This window comes from Anomaloglossus baeobatrachus, chromosome 2 (assembly GCF_048569485.1).
Source record: "Anomaloglossus baeobatrachus isolate aAnoBae1 chromosome 2, aAnoBae1.hap1, whole genome shotgun sequence".
Classification (NCBI taxonomy): Eukaryota; Metazoa; Chordata; class Amphibia; order Anura; family Aromobatidae; genus Anomaloglossus; species Anomaloglossus baeobatrachus.
Window position 1 is genome coordinate 236,000,573 of NC_134354.1, and position 4,842 is coordinate 236,005,414.

The following is a 4,842-nucleotide window of genomic DNA, read 5'->3' on the forward strand; positions in this document are numbered from 1 at the left end:
TTTTGTCTTGTTAGTTTTAGTACGAGGGGCTGCTGATAAGTCTTTGGCTTTACCCAGAAAGAAATGAAATAGGATGATGAAACTTTACATTTATTCCACATACTCTCCACTGATGACAACACACTTCTTACATCGGTATTCCTGGTTCTGTAAGCCTAGCAAAAAGAAAGATTCCAGTTGTGCCTCATACCAGGCATTCGTAGCAGCCATAGCATCAGAAATGGTGTTAAATTTAGTACCTTGATGTGTTTCTTCAGCTTTAGAAACAGATGATAGTTGGAGGGAGCTAGATTTGGTGAATAAGGTGGGTGGTCAACCAACTGGAAGCCCAGCTCAGCCAGTTTTGCCGTGGTCGCTTGTGCAGTGTGAGCAGAGGCGTTGTCTTACAGGAACAAGATTCCTTTGGACAGCTTGTCGCGCCTTTTGGCCTTCAGTCCTGCTTTCAATTGGTTGAAAAGTTCAATGTAATACCTTATATTAACGGTGGAACCTTTTTGAAGGTAGTCCACTAGCAGCACGCCCTCCTTATCCCAGAACACAGACGCCATCACCTTAGTACAAAAAGAGACAGTGCTGCACAGCTATGATTATGAAGGGAATAAGTCAGAAGGTGAGGGTGCAAGGCCTACCAAGTCAATTGCATATAGAGAAAAAGAAGTAGGCAAGAAGCACTCAGCTCACCAAATAGCTACTAATACAAAAAATAACACAAAATGTATTAGTAGCTATTTGGTGAGCTGAGTGCTTCTTGCCTACTTCTTTTTCTCTATATGTCATCACCTTAGTGGCTGAATTTTGCCCCCCTCAACTTCTTTGGATGAGGAGAACCACTGTGCCTCTGCTCTTTTGACTGCTCCTTGTTTTCAGGGTCATACAAATAAATCCAGGTCTCATCCATAGTGACCAGTCGATCATGGAAGTTCTTATCAGTCCTGAAACGCTGACATATGGACCAGGAAGTTTTCACTCGCATGCTACTCTGTCAAACATTTGGGGACCCACTTTGCAGATGGCTTCCTCATGTCCAAATGTTCATGGATAATGGCACGCACGCATGAAATATTCATAATGTCTGTTATTGCTTTATCTGAAATTCGTGGATTCTCCAGTATGAGGTTGTGCACAGCATCGATGATCTCCGGAACAACAACCACTCTGGCGTCCAGGACATTCCTCACCGTTGCTGCTGAATTGACCCCTTTTATATTTGGCAATCTAGTTCTTAACTGTGGAATATGAAGGGCACTGATGCCCCAAAATCTGCGACATATCACCGTGAATATCCTCCACGGATTTTCCTTGCAGAAAGAAGAATTTGATCACTCCTCTGCTCTCAATTGCTGTGACTATCACCTTAGACGCCGCCATTTTGTTTTCTCGTGTGCATAGAACTCATGCCATAAGCTACATACACAAAATTTTGGGGATAAGATGCTCAGGGGGTACAGGGGATGGGAAAAAAGATCGCCACGCCCACCAATGAAGTTGGTCACCCCTACAAACCAAGTCCTTCTAGCTACTGGGATTTCCCCATCTGTTGTGCAGCCCTCCTCTCACCATGTTTCCCTCCATCCTTGGCCAACAAATCCTGTCATCGTGTATCCTTCCATCATTGTACAGCTAATTTTGTCACTGTATCACTCTATTCCTGTATAACACCTGTCATGTGTATTCCTCTATCCCTGTAAAACACCACCTGTCACCGTGTATAACTCTATCCCCATATAACACCACCTATCATCGTGTTTCCGTTCATCCTTGTACAGCTCCTCCTGATACCGTGTATCTCTTTCCCTGTATAACACCTCCTGTCACCATGTATCCCTGCGTCACTTATCCTGTTACCATTTATCCCTCTATCCCTGTAAAACACCTCGTCACCATGTATCCCTGCGTCACATCTGTTAAAGTGTATCCCTCCATCCCTGTACAGCACTTCCTGTCGTGTATCTTCCCATCATTGTACAGCTCCTCCTGTCACTATGTATCCTTCTATTCCTGTATAACACCTGTCATCCCTCCATCGCTTCTCCTGTCACCATGTATCCCTCCATGCCTGTACACCTGTCATCATGTATCCTTTTATCCTTGTGCAGCTCCTGTTACCATGTATCTCTCTCCCTGTATAATACCTGTCATCGTGCATCCCTCTATCCCTGTATAACACCTCCTATCACTGTGTTTCCTTCTATCCCTGTATATCACCTCCTGTGACCGTGTATCCCTCCATCCCTGTACAACACATCCTGTGTATCTTTACATTAGCAAGTTTCCAGTGTCTTCTCTTAAAGCACACAGTAGTTTTCTAAATCTGGCTATCAGAACGTTACTTAATGAAGGACATGAGCCGGTTTCCCAGTCTTTTCCCTGAACTTAGCCAGATTAGGAGAACTACTGGGTAACAGAAGAGGACTTACCGAAGCGTTAGCCCGTTTTCCAGTCTCATCTCCGCCATTCCGATGCGTATCTCCACAACTGGCTATCAAAATATACCTGAGATAAAGCCGTTAGCCAGGTTTACCTTTTGACGTCCAAATTCCCGAAGTATATTTCCTAATCTGGCTAACGGTACGCTCTAGACAAGTACATTAGCCGGTTTCACGGTCACTTGTCTGTTTGTAGCAAGTGTATCACGGACACAGACTTGATCGCCCGGAACTGTTTTCGTGCCCCCACCACGGTCTAGGTCCCCCCCGATAGGACGTAAAAGTCTGACCGCCGCCAAAATCTTGCGCCATATAAAAAATAAAATTTACGTTTTGACACCATAAACCACCCGATAAGGGTAAAAACGGGTGCTGCGATGAACGGGTGCGTAACCGCACTCACGTTTTTTAACGTGTTTCCAGAAAGGCAACTGACGCCACATTACTGAGAGACAAGCGTATCCAAACTAGCAGTCTTTCACCTATGCAAACATTTTCTCAACATCTGGCTGTCAGAACGTTACTTACGGAAGGGCATTAGCCAGTTTCCCAGTCTATTCCCTGAACTTACCCACTAGCTCTCCTATTCTGGCTAACGGAAGAGGAGTTGTCCGAGCGTTAGCCAGTTTTCCAGTCTCATCTCCGCCATTCGGATGCGTATCGCCAAAACTGGCTATCAAAATATACCTGAGATAAAGCCGTTAGCCGGGTTTACCTTTTGACGTCCAAATTCCCGAAGTGTATTTCCTAATCTGGCTAACGGTACGCTCTAGACAAGTAAATTAGCCAGTTTCACGGTCACTTGTCTGATTGTAGCAAGTGTATCACGGACACAGACTTGATCGCCTGGAACTGTTTTCGTGCCCGCACCACGGTCTAGGTCCCCCCCGATAGGACGTAAAAGTCTGACCGCCGCCAAAATCTTGCGCCATAAAAAAAATAAAATTTACGTTTTGACACCATAAACCACCCAATAAGGGTAAAAACGGGTGGTGCGATGAACGGGAGCGTAACCGCACTCACGTTTTTTACGTGTTTCCAGAAAGGCAACTGACGCCACATTACTGAGAGACAAGCGTATCCAAACTAGCAGTCTTTCACCTATGCAAACATTTTCTCAACATCTGGCTGTCAGAACGTTACTTACGGAAGGGCATTAGCCAGTTTCCCAGTCTATTCCCTGAACTTACCCACTAGTTCTCTTATTCTGGCTAACGGAAGAGGAGTTGTCCGAGCGTTAGCCAGTTTTCCAGTCTCATCTCCGCCATTCGGATGCGTATCGCCAAAACTGGCTATCAAAATATACCTGAGATAAAGCCGTTAGCCGGGTTTACCTTTTGACGTCTAAATTCCCGAAGTGTATTTCCTAATCTGGCTAACGGTACGCTCTAGACAAGTACATTAGCCGGTTTCACGGTCACTTGTCTGATTGTAGCAAGTGTATCACGGACACAGACTTGATCGCCCGGAACTGTTTCCGTGCCCCCACCACGGTCTAGGTCCCCCCCCCCCGATAGGACGTAAAAGTCTTACCGCCGCCAAAATCTTGCGCCATAAAAAAAAAAAAATTACGTTTTGACACCATAAACCACCCAATAAGGGTAAAAACGGGTGCTGCGATGAACGGGTGCGTAACCGCACTCACGTTTTTTAACGTGTTTCCAGAAAGTCAAATGATGTCACATTACTGAGAGACAAGCGTATCCAAAATAGCAGTCTTTCACCTATACAAACATTTTCTCAACATCTGGCTGTCAGAACGTTACTTACGGAAGGGCATTAGCCAGTTTCCCAGTCCTTTCCCTGAACTTACCCACTAGCTCTCCTATTCTGGCTAACGGAAGAGGAGTTGTCAGAGCGTTAGCCAGTTTTCCAGTCTCATCTCCGCCATTCTGATGCGTATCGCCAAAACTGGCTATCAAAATATACCTGAGATAAAGCCGTTAGCCGGGTTTACCTTTTGACGTCTAAATTCCCGAAGTGTATTTCCTAATCTGGCTAACGGTACGCTCTAGACAAGTAAATTAGCCAGTTTCACGGTCACTTGTCTGATTGTAGCAAGTGTATCACGGACACAGACTTGATCGCCCGGAACTGTTTTCGTGCCCGCACCACGGTCTAGGTCCCCCCCGATAGGACGTAAAAGTCTGACCGCCGCCAAAATCTTGCGCCATAAAAAAAATAAAATTTACGTTTTGACACCATAAACCACCCAATAAGGGTAAAAACGGGTGCTGCGATGAACGGGAGCGTAACCGCACTCACTTTTTTTACGTGTTTCCAGAAAGGCAACTGACGCCACATTACTGAGAGACAAGCGTATCCAAACTAGCAGTCTTTCACCTATGCAAACATTTTCTCAACATCTGGCTGTCAGAACGTTACTTACGGAAGGGCATTAGCCAGTTTCCCAGTC